General features: G+C 39.3%; 1 protein-coding gene across 3 annotated transcripts in view; it reads right to left on the bottom strand.

Annotated features, from left to right (window-relative positions):
- ADIPOR2 (adiponectin receptor 2) overlaps positions 1–5,858 on the bottom strand; it is an 85,185-nt gene extending 79,327 nt beyond the window's left edge. Inside the window, exon 1 of one of the 3 annotated variants that reach the window (XM_042945424.1) lies at positions 5,451–5,858. The gene's annotated coding sequence lies outside the window, so the exon portion shown is untranslated. Of the gene's footprint in view, positions 1–3,195; positions 3,395–5,450 lie in introns of those variants that run through there. The other 2 variants (XM_042945426.1, XM_042945425.1) reach the window with 2 other exon arrangements.
- Positions 5,859–12,670: the final 6,812 nt, after the last annotated feature.

A 12,670-nucleotide genomic window follows, 5' to 3' on the forward strand; every position in this document is an offset into this window, starting at 1 on the left:
TAATTAATGACAATGTAACAATATTGGTTCATCAATTGTAACAAATATGCCACATTAATACATGTTATTAATAAGGGAAAACAGAGTAGGTGATATTGGAACTTTCTATACTATCCATAGAAATTTCTGTAAACCTGAAACTTCTCTAAAAAATGAAGTCTATTAATTTTTTTAAGACCTGCACATGTGGACAGATTTGGGAATAAACATTTGTATAAGCAGACAAAGAGGTGGCAATCTCTATATCAAACTATTAACAGTGGGTTTCTACGGAGAGTGAAACTGAAATAAAGTGTGTAACAAATTTCTACATCACGTACCCCTGGACTGTCTAAACTTTCTACACTGAGCGGAAAGGCTCTGTAGCATATTGGGAGCCTGGGTCCTAAAACCAGACTGCATGGATTTAAATCCCAACTCCACTATTAACTAGCTGACAAACTTGGGCAGTTAATTTCTCTGTACCTCAGTTTCCTCATCTTCAAATATGGATACTAGTACATGTCTCTACAGAGTTGCTGCAGGTAAGTTGATACACGTAAAGTATTGGAAAAGTACCAGTACACCAGAAGTGCTCCCACCACCACCATCACCATCAAGCATCTTTCATTCTTGATTTTATTTTTATCTTAACTGGTAAACAAATTAGGAAAACCTGGTTCATCCAGCCCCTTTCCAGTGAGCTCTTTGATGCAGAAGTACAAATGTATTCAATAGCGATGTAACAATAATCTGAGTTTGGGGGCACCTGGCAGGCTACATTGGTAGAGCATATGACTCTTTATCTCAGGGTCATGAGTTGAGCTCCAGGTTGGGCATGGAGCCTACTTAAAATAAAATAAACAAATACACAAATAAATATAAATAAATAGACAATGAGGGTTTTTTTTAAACCAGATTACAAACCAACACTTAACAATATGAGCCCATTTATACAAAAACAACTAACAGATTCTATAAGAATAATCACAAAAACAAACCCTTCTGAGTGGTGTGATTCTAGACAATTTTTACTTTCTTCTTTATACTTTTCTGATTCATTTTAACTTTCTATACGGGGCGCCTGGGTGGCTCAGTCGGTTGAGCGTTAGACTTCAGCTCAGGTCATGATCTCGCGGTCCCTGAGTTCCAGCCTTGTGTCGGGCTCTGTGCTGACAGCTCAGAGCCTAGAGCCTGGAGCCTGGAGCCTGCCTCGGATTCTGTGTCTCCCACGCTCTCTGCCCCTCCCCCACTCACACTCTGTCTCTCTCACTCTCAAAAAATGAATAAATGTTGAAAAAAATTAAAAAAAATTTTCTACATTACATATGCATGATTTTTAATAAAATAAACTAGGAGTCAGCAAGCTTTTTCTATTAAGGACCAGACAATACATATTTTAGGCTCTGCAGACCATACGAGTCTCTGTCCCACTACTCACTCAGTTCTACCCTTACACTGCAAAAGCAACCACAAACAACATCAAAATGAATACATACAGCTATATCCCAATAAAAACTTAATTTACAAAAACAGCTAGCAAAAGTTGCCCCACAAGCAATAAAGTCTGTTCCCGGAGATAAAAAATAAAATTATTTTCATTTTGGAAAACCTGATGTGATTTATACCAAAGAAAGTACATCAGCTAAATTGATACCATTGTGGGAAGAAAAAAAAAAAAAAATCCATCCATTTACTTATTCATAGTCTAGGAATAGAAAAAGACAAACTCTTAGGCTCTGGAAATCCTTTTCTCATCCCTAACATTCAGGTAAGAAGAGAAAATTTGCTACTAAATAGCCTATAAAGTGTAGATATAAACATATACTGGTGGGTATGTAGTTACAAATAGAAGCTAAAAGAAATGTCTTTCATATTTAAATCAATCTGAAATGTTTTCAAAGTTTGCAATAATTCACCACCAAGCAGCTGCCAACACATGTGCGGAAGTCCCAACTACTGATGAAATTATTTTAGTTACAGATCATCACAGTCAGCACTCTGACATATTTATGAGAAAGCATGAAAATATCTATGAACAACAGCAGTAGAAATGAAATTTCTATAAAATAAATACTATGGATGAAAATTTTCATTTCTATGAAATGAAAAAGTAGAAAAATCTATCAAATTGTAACAAAAAAAGTCAGAGGGTGGTAAAAGGAGACATAGAGGTGGCCTTTGGATAAGAGAACACTTCAAACTTCAGAAATAAGTTTAAGATCTCCCCTCCAAAATTAAAGCTTTGCATTGAAGGAAATTATTTTTAACATTTCACTGAAAAGTTCTGTGATCAAATTATTTTAAATGTTACAACAGATTTCTTCAAATTTTAAAGTTTCTTGGGGATGGGGGCACTGTTTTTGGAAGAGATTTAATGGGGCTAACATAAGGCTGAGAAATCCAGCATCTAAAAATAAAAATATTAAAAGGCCAGTGTACTAAAAAAAATGCCAACAACCTGCACTGAAGTCATCATACCCAGTAAAATTCCAATCTGACATTTGAATCCTTCTACCAAAAGTCACAGTTGGGCCGTCTCATAAAATCAAATTCCAGAGACAAACGTATTTGTATTTAATGTCAAAAACCAAAAAGAGGAAAAAAAAAAAAAAAAAAGTCACCTGTCAGTTTCCAATCCAAACTCTCTCATGGACCCCTAGAAGAACTGATTTAAACCCTGTAAGCATCAGTTTTAAAAGAAGCACGCAATGACAGACGAAAGGCCAAACCAGTTTTGGGAAAACAGGGCCCAAGGTACTAACTATTCCAAGTAGGTTGCCTGAAGCGCCACCAAAGAAAAGGTAAAGAAAATCTTCCTACCCCAGGGACTAGAAAAGTAGCACTAAGCAGATCCATTCGAAGCCTGCCACCAAAGAAATTCCTAGAGCTAATAAAAGAGACAAAAATGAAGAAAGGGAGGGCAGATTCTCTCGGTGGGCAGTAAGGCAGGGCAACTGCACGCGAAGGGGAGAAGAGCTGAGACAGTGCTCCGGACGCTCTATCAGGAGGGGCGAGGCAGGTGGTGGGCGCCAGGCGCCACAGACAGCGGTTGAAAGGAGGGCGACTCCAGGCCCCTCTCGGTCTGTCCCCCCGGTCACAGCACAACACGCCGTGCAGGGCGACAGGTCAGGTAAGGAGGCCGAGTTGAAGGCTGGGACGGAGCGCGCGCTCCCCGGCCCGCGCCGGGGACAGTCTCCCCCTCAGAGCCCTCACCTCCTTCTCGACCCCGGGCTCTCCCTCTTCTCCCCCGAAACGGCGCTCACACTCCAGAGACCCTCACCCAGAGCTTGTCGCCGCCTCGCCGCGCGTCTCGGACTCCTCTGGAACCAGAGCTGAGGGGAGGGGGAGGAGGGGGGAGCGGAGGAGGGAGGGGACCGAACCCGGGGTAGCCGCGCCGCTGCCGCCGCCGCGATACCGCGTCTGGGATCGTGCTCGCGCCGCCGCGACCGCCGCCGCCGCGTCTTCCCGCCCCCACGACTGCACGTCGCCGTGACGCGCATCGCACGAGGCGGTTCGAACCAATAAAGTCACAGCTAGTGCGCAGGCGCGCTGGCCAAAACCGGAAACTGCTCTTCTGACCGCTCTAGAACGTGGTGGCATCTTGGGAGTTGTGGTTCGGCCAGGAACTCAACGAAAACAGTACTGAGAAAGTGCTCCACGGGCGCTCACACAAATCTCCTTCGTTTTCTTTCTCGCATTGAAAGCGGAAGCATTTAGATCAGAAGAGGCAGGGGCCCGCCCGGCTAGGGGACGCTTTTTCCGGTCTCTATGGATACGGGCTACACACCTTGGGCGGAAGCCAAAATTTTGGGATTTTTTTTAGGGTGGCTCGTGTTTCTGCCAACGGCCAGTATATTGCTAGGCGTCGTCTGTCAGAGCTTCCGAAATAAATCCAAAAGTATTAGTCAAGTCTTGTGCAAGACAATAGCGTTTACCTTTTATTGCCTTGTTAAGGTATTATGATTTATGCCTTCTAAAAAACAAATGTGAACCCACTCACTCTTAAAATACATGTAATTCGGACTAATTTGTAAAATGTTTTTAACGTAATAGCAGATCACTATAGCAGAAATGTAATAGCAGAAACTAATCTGGCATTAAATACTGTGTCTATTTCCCAGAATGAGTTTCTATTGAGCTCTAACTTCTAAGAAACCAAGAATGGTTTGGTTACATACTTATTCTATAAGAAAAGAAAGTAAAAGCTCCCCACCCCCCCAGCCAAAAGTTCGCTTTTTCACTAACCGGAAGAATTAAAAAAAAAAAAAAAAAAGGTTTTCGCTTTTCCGAAATGGTAATTGTTTCTTTGTTTTTCGCCTTGGCTTTGGAAAGGCTTCAGTGAGAACACTGTACTTTCGGATAGCCAGGTGAAATCGGTTGGCATCGAAAAATGTGTTTCTCACGTTCAGTTATAAGATGAATTTATCACACTCTGAAGAGGTAATTGCCTTAACTGTCAAAACTCTTGTTATTGATATAGAGGAAATCCAAGAACACTTTCAAGAACACTTATGCCCATACCTTGCTTGTCCTTTGAACCACAGCAGGAGAAAACAAAGAATTCTGGAAAAACCTGCACAGATCTCATAATCAAAAGGCCTAGAGTCTAATGTATGAGGAACCTGCCCCTAAAAAAAATAGGGAACTCTTCAAGCCTGGAAATGTAAATTCTAAGAAGTGATTAAAGTCACTAAAATCACGAGGAGCATGAATAAAATGCTCTTAATACTGATAAGTTAGGCCACCCAGTTAAGGTTGCAAGAGATAAAATTAATGCAAATAAGATTATAGAAATTAAAAGAATAAATTCCCTTCAAGGAGTAGTTTACACTGAAAATGTAAATTTTTTAAATTTACATATTTTTTTAATTTACATAATTTGTAAAAGATATAACAATAATGACTTCTGTTTTTCCAGGTAAAGACATAAAGCTTTTGAGATTGATATCAAGGAAGACATTGATACACTTCCACAGCACATTAGAAATGAAACACAGACACCTTTGGATGGTAAATTTGACCCGGTATACCAAATCACATAGGGAAAAGACGAGAACAAGAGCCTGAGAGTTAATAAAAGATCTGCTAAAGGGAACAGAGCTATATAAAAAAGACAATTAGAAAAGATCCAAGATCTCAAATTTTTTCTCAAAGCATCCTTCTCTTTTAATGATTTGCTTTGACAAAATGCTCAACTCAAAGAAACTTCCTCTGGAACAGTCCATCGTGTGCTAAAACATGTGAGAAAGAGTGTTATTTTCCCACCAAGATTTTACCTCCCATTCTCTGTCACCTTGATCCCGTTCCCAGATCACTACTGCCAATTCTTGATATTCACAATGATAAACCACTTCATTTCCTCAGAATGCTCACACCTTCTCAGCTATTGAGGGTGTTGCCAACATACTTCACCTGAGGGACATTCCCCTGAGGCCCATGTCCATACTGGCTTCACCCATATCCCTTACCTAAATGTCACCATTAAATGTTCCAAAGCAGATTTCTCAGGACTCTCTCCCAGGCTGTACTTCAGTTGCTAATCTTTATATATTAACTTATGACTCGCTGTCCAAAAACCAAGGAGAATTCAGGACAATTCTGTGTCTTCAGTGTCAGCTGTGGATCTTTAGAATCTCTGCTGTCTCCATTCTTAAAGTGTCACACTTCCCCACCACAGGAGAGTGGAGTTCTTCATCTTCCACAGCACCAAGAAGAGTCCCTTCCACCCCTACTCTCCATACCAGTCACCAATGACACAATAGTGCCTGTGGCACAGCTAGTCTGATGTAGTCATCTCAACAATTATCAGATATTGTTGACAAAGAGAATGCATCACTGGGTGAGTAACATTCATAATCTAGTTGTAGCCATCCCAGAATGAGGCCTGAGTGACATTACAATATGTTGCCAAAATGTTGATATTGGACTCGTTGGAGGAGCAGGCTTAGGTTCCATTGTGATATGTGAGTCAATAGCCAATGGGAATTGAAGTTGTATCTAAAATGACAAGCAAATGAAGGTACAGCTTTCAAATTCTAAAGGGTAAGAAAAAAGTACTCTACACTCCATTGTGAACTTAAACTTGAGTTCACAACTGGTTTTTGTTACTTCTATAAAGAAAAGAAGAATTATTTCATTCATTATTTTCCTAATCAGAACAATTGCTATTTTCAAGAAGAAAAAAGGCCAAATTATCTGCTAGAGAAAACCAAAATTAGTAGTCTTCTTTGAGAGAACTGTTTGTATGACTTTCCCCAAAAGATTACAAAGGAAATCAGCTTCATTATTACAAAATATCTAAAACCAGCTAAACTCTTCTTTTGTCCCTCAAGATCTATAAGCTTTTGAAATATGAACATTAGAACTGAAGGAAAAAAATCTGGACAATATAGAAGTTGGACCATAAAAAAAAAGATAAACCAGAAGTAAATGCAAGACATGTCAAATCAGTCCCTGTGTCTGTGTCATATACATGTTGTAGGAGAGGAGAGATTGTCCTCTTATGTTCCATGGCTGGCATATGAATTAAACTGACATAGAATAGATTAGAAGGAGAAAAGTATGCAAATGTATTTAATATTTTTACATGTGCACAGGAATCTTCAGAAAGAAAATGAAGACCTGAAGATGACTTTAGACACAAAAGCTTATATACTTTTTACACAAAAAATGAAGAACTCTAGGGATGTAGCAAGATCAAGGGGCTTGCGCTAAGGACAATAAACTGTGGGAAAATGACTAGGAACTGTAGTGGAGAAGCTAAGGGTTACTTTAGCAGGTTGTATACGTCCACTTGGGCATTGAATCCCGATCTCTGATATGAATGTTCTTAAGTGATGGATGTCAACTAAACTTTTCGTGGTGATCATTTTGCAATGTATACATATATCCAATCATTATGTTGTGCACCTGAAACTTATACAATGTTAAAATGTCAATTATATCTTGATAAAACTGGGAGAAAAAAAAGAATGTTCTCTTCCTGGTACAGAAAGACTACCTTTCTTATAGGAAATTTATGGCCTGCTTTTAGGTAAAAAGGGACAGGGTAGAGTGCTTCGTGCATTTGCTGTTTCTCAAGTACTCTCAGCTCAAAATAATCAACATGCCAAAGTTTCATATTTTGGAGTGTTCTGAACCCCTCCAATGCAAAACAGTCAAATGCAGCCAGCTAATTGGAGTTTGAAGCATTAGGAATCAATGGTGTTAGTTGCTTTAAAAATTATCTAGTAATCTAGGGGTGCCTGCATGGCTCAGTCAGTTAAGCATCTGACTCTTGATTTCGGCTCAAGTCATGATCTCACAGTGTGTGAGTTTGAGCCCACATCAGGCTCTGCGCTGATAGTACAGGGCCTGCTTGGGATTCTCTTTCTCTCCCTCTCTGTCTGCCCCTCCCCCACTCATGCGTTCTCACACTCTGTCTCAAAATAAACATTAAAAAAAATAAAAATAGGGGCGCCTGGGTGGCTCAGTCGGTTGGGCATCCAACTTCAGCTCAGGTCATGATCTTGTGGTTCATGGGTTCAAGCCCCACGTCAGGCTCTGTGCTGACAGCTCAGAGCCTGGAACCTGCTTCTGATTCTGAGTCTCCCTCTCTCTCTGCCCCTCCCCCACTCTCTCTCTCTCTCTCTCTCTCTCTCTCTCTCTCTCAAAAATAAATAAACATTAAAAAATTTTTAATTAAAAAAATAAGTAAATAAAAATAATCTAGTAATCTATATGGCAAAATTAGAGTGAAAAACATAAATATCTGCATTCTTGCTTAATTACAATTGAAATGATATCAAACATATATTGATAAATATCACATTAGTCTGAAAGTTTTCAAGGAGTCCATTTTAAACACTTAGAGAAACATCACAACACACTAAATTCCCATTTAGGCCACATTTTTGTAAAGTTTAAAACTGAGGATAAAGAACAGTATAAACGTCCTCATAACTACATAAATTACGATAGTAGCTCCACAAACACAGGTTAGGTAACATAGTCCTGGAGAATGAGCATATGACTGGGAACATTATTACCAGCTGTGCTGCTAACTGACTCCCTGTTTAACTATGACCTATACACAGTTCTTGTCAAGCTTTGATATCTTCATTAGTAAAATGAGGATGTCTATTAATACATTTTATTAATGGACAGAGAAAGAAACACACAACTTTATGAATGTGCTTGCTGGTGGGAAGGGGTCGAAAATAGATCTGGGAACTAAGAATTCACCTTCATTGGTAATAATTCATTTCTCCTATATGGAGAAAGATAAAGCAAATGACAAAATGTTTAACATTTATTAACCCTGGGTTGTGTGCACGTGGATGTGTGTGAGAGTCTTCTTTAAACATTTTTTGTAGTTTATAAAAATCAACTTTATTGAACTACGCTTTACATACAATAAAATGCACCAATTTTTTGTGCACAGTTCAAATAATGGATTTTTCAGCTTTATTGATGTATATTGAACAAATAAAATTATAAAATATTTAAAGTTTACAACCTGACAATTTGATATACATGTATATTGTGAAAGGATTCCCGCACACACACAGTGAGTTAACACATACATCACCTCACATAATTACGTGTGTGTGTGGGTGCGTGTGTGTGTGTGTGTGTGTGTGTGTGTGTGAAAAGATTTAAGTTCTATTCTCTTAGCAAGTTTCACTGATATAAAATAGTATAACAACCGTGGTGACCATGTTATAATTTAGATCCTCAGACCTTACTCATAACAGAAAGTTTGTACTCTTTTACCAGCCTCTCCCTATTTCCCCTACCCTACAGCCCCTGGCAACCTCTTTTCTACTCTATGATTTTACAAGTTCAACTTTTTTTAGATTCCACGTGTAAGTGATACCATGCAGCAGTATTTGTATTTCTCTGTCTAGCTTATTTCACTTAGCATAATGAACTCCAGCTTTACCCATGTTTAGCAAGTGACAAGATTTTTTTCTTTTTAAGGCTGATAATATTCCATTGTGCATGTGTGCATGTTTGTTTATATATACATATATACGTATATACATATATATACCACATATCCTTGATCCATTCATCCATTGATAAACACTTAAGTTGTTTCCACATCTTGGCTACTGTGGATAATTTTGCAATGAACACAGGGGTGCAAATATCTCTTCAAGATAATGGTTTTGTTTCCTTTGGATATATATCCAGAAGTGGGATAGCTGGACCATATGGTAGTTCTACTTTTAATTTCCTAAGGAACCACTATAATGATTTATATTTCTACCAGCATTGTACAAGAGTTCCCTTTCCTCCACATTCTTCACAGCACTTGTTAGCTCCTGTATTTTTGAGCATAACCATCCTAATAGGTGTGAGGTTATATCTTGGAGTTTTTATTTGCATTTCTCTGAAGGTTAGTGATGTTGAGCCTTTTATGTATTTGTCATCCATTTGTATGTCTTCTTTGGAAAAATGTATATTCAAGTCCTTTGCCCATTTTGAAATTGGGTTACATTTTTTTTTTTTTTTTTTTGCTATTAGCTTGTAGGAGTCCCTTCTATATATTTTTTAAGTTTATTTGTTTATTTGAGAGAGAAAGTGCACATAAGCCAGGGAAGGGCAGAGAGAGAAGGAGAGAGAATCTCAAGCAGGCTCTGCACTGTTAGGGTGGAGCTGGACACGGGGCCAAACCCACAAACCACAAAATCACGACCCCAGCCGAAATCAAGAGTCAATCACTTAACCTAGTGAGCCACCCAGGCACCCCTATATATTAAATATTGGCCACTTATCAGATATGTGGTTTCCAATATTTTATACCCTTTCATAAGTTGCCTTTTTATTTTGTTGGTGGTTTCATTTGCTGAACAGAAGCTTTTTAATTTAATGTAATCCAACTTGCTTTTTTTTGCTTTTGTTGCCTTTAGTTTTTGGTGTCAAATCCAAAATATCACTGCAAAAACAAATGTCAAGGAGTTTATCCTCCATGTTTTCTTCTAGGAGTTCTATGATTTCAGGTCTTATTGTCAAGTCTTTAATACATTTGGAGTTGATTTTTCTATATGGTGTGAGATAATGTTCCAATTTCATTCTTTTGCATGTGGCTTATGTCTCTTGTTACTGTCTTTGGTTTAAAGTCTGTTTCCTGATATAAGTATAGTTTAGCTCTACTTTCTTTGGGTTTCCATTTGCATGCAATATCTTTTTCCATCTCTGCATTTTCAAGCTATGTGCGTCCTTAAACTTGAAATGAGTCTCTTGTAGGCAGCATAGAGATGGGTGTTGTTTTTATGCATTCAACCAGTCTATATCTTTTGATTGGAGAATCTAGTCCATTTACATTTAAAGTAATTATTGAAAGACAAGAACTTACTACTGCCATTTTGTTCATTGTTTTCTGGTTGTTTTATAATTCTTTATTTCTTTTGTCCCTTCCTTTGTGTTTTAATAATTTACTTTTTAATTGAAGTATAGCTGACATACAATGTTACATGAGTTTTCAGGTGTACATGTGATATGATTATTTTCTTTCAGCACCATGAATATGTCATGCCACTCCCTTCTGACTTGCAAAGTTTCTGCTGAAAAATCTGCTGATACTATCATGGGGGCTCCTTTGTTCATAACAAGTTGCTTTTCTCTTGCTGCTTTTAAGATTCTCTCCTGTCTTTAACTTTTGACAGTTTAATTATAATGTGAGTTGGTATGGGTCTCTTTGGTTTACCTTTTTGGAATGCTCTAGGTTTCCTGGATCTGGATATTCGTGTATTTCTCCAGGTTTGAGAAGTTGTTAGCCATTATTTCTCTGAATAAGCTTTCTGACGTTTTCTGTCTCTCTTCTCCTTCTGGGACCCCTATTATGTATATATTGGTCTGCTTGATGGTATCTCATAAGTCCTTTAAAGAATCTTTACTTTTTTCATTCTTTTTTCTTCTTGCTACTCTGGATGAATTCCACTGCCCTGCCTTCTAGTTTTGCTGATCTTTTTTTCTATTTGATGTAATCTTTTGTCAAACCTCTCTATTGAAATTTTCAGCTTAGTTATAGTATTCTTCAGCTCCATATTTTTTGTTTTGTACTTTTACTTTTTTAGTAATCTCTGCACCCATCATGGGGCTAGAACTCACAACCTTGAGATCAAGAGTCTCATGCTCTTCCAACTGAGCCAGCCAGGTGCCTCTGTTTGGTACTTTTTAATATTTTAAAAATCTTTGTTAAAATTCTCACTTTGTTCATGCATTAGTCTCCTGATCTTGGTGAGCATCTTTATGACCCTTATTTTGAATTTGATCAGGTTAATTACTTTTCTCTGTAGTGTCATTTACATCTGTTTCTGGAAATTTGTCTGTTTTTTTAAACATATTTCTTTTTCTTCATTTTCCTTGATTCTCTGTGTTGGTTTCTGTATATTAGATAAGACAGCCACCTCTTCCAATTTTGACAGAGTGGTCCCATGTAGGAAACCAACCTTGTCAATCAGCCTGGCCTGAGCTCCTGGTTGTCTCCCAAACCTGTGTGATTATCCAAGCCACCTTCTTTGTTCTTAGTGTCTCCCAGCAGTTGAGAGTGTGCCAAGACCCATCAGTGCCCCAAAGGGGAGGATCTCATTCAGCACCTAGATAAGGGCTGATTGGGAGCCAGACCCTCAGGCAGGAGCTAAGAAAGTATGTAGTTAAGGGGTGCCTGGGTGGCTCAGTTGGTTAGGCGTCCAACTTTGGCTCGGATCATGATCTCACAGTTGGTGAGTTTGAGCCCCACATCAGGCTCTGTGCTGGCAGTTCGGAGCCTGGAGCCTGCCTCTGATTCTATGTCTCCCTCTCTCTGCCCCTCCCCTGCTCATGCTCTGTCTCTCTTTGTCTCTCAAAATAAATAAACATTTAAAAAATTAGAAAAAAGAAAATATGTAGTTAAGCCCCTTCCAGGGAGAAACTAGGAGATGGGCATTTTTGTTTGCTCCTTCTGCACTGGGCCCAAGTCTAAAATTACAAGGAGATAACTCTTGGCACCCATGAAGAGCTGCTTCTTGTTTGCTATAGTCCTGTGGGACTTACGAATGTAAATCCCATTGGCTCTGAGAGTCAGGTAATCTAGACACCTGTGCCTTGGGCAACAGCTGAAAAAGTTGGGGCACAGTGTGTACACACTCACTCAAGGGGAATACTGGTGACTTGGAGGGGGCTGGAGAGAGAGAGTGGGGGAGTTGTCCACCAGTTTCCCTGGTCTCTGGGGAGGTCACAGTCAGCCTCTAGATGTGTGCTAAATTAGAAGCTTGACCCTCAGGAAATAGCTTTCAAAGTATACAAATGGACCCCTTTCAGGAAAAGGCTGATATATATACAAATTTTTGCCTTTTTCTGCTCCGAGCCTGGGGGGATAGCTGTTGAGTGCTAACTGCCAGTTAACGCTGCTTCTTTGTTTGCTATATTCTTTTTTTATTTTTTTTAAAGTTTATTCATTTTTGAGAGATAGAGAGAGACAGAGCATGAGCGGGGAAGGGGCAGAGAGAGGGAGACACAGAATCCGAACAAAGCAGGCTCCAGGCTCCAGGCTGTCAGCACAGAGCCTGATGTGGGGCTTGAACTCATAAACTGCGAGATCATGACCCAAGCTGAAGTCAGACGCTCAACCAACTGAGCCACCCAGGCACCCCGGTTTGCTATATTCTTGAGGGTTTTGTGGATGCAAGCCCATTGGCTTTCAGAGCTAGGTGCTTTGGGA

The sequence above is a fragment of the Panthera leo genome, chromosome B4 (genome assembly GCF_018350215.1).
Source record: "Panthera leo isolate Ple1 chromosome B4, P.leo_Ple1_pat1.1, whole genome shotgun sequence".
NCBI classification, from domain to species: Eukaryota; Metazoa; Chordata; class Mammalia; order Carnivora; family Felidae; genus Panthera; species Panthera leo.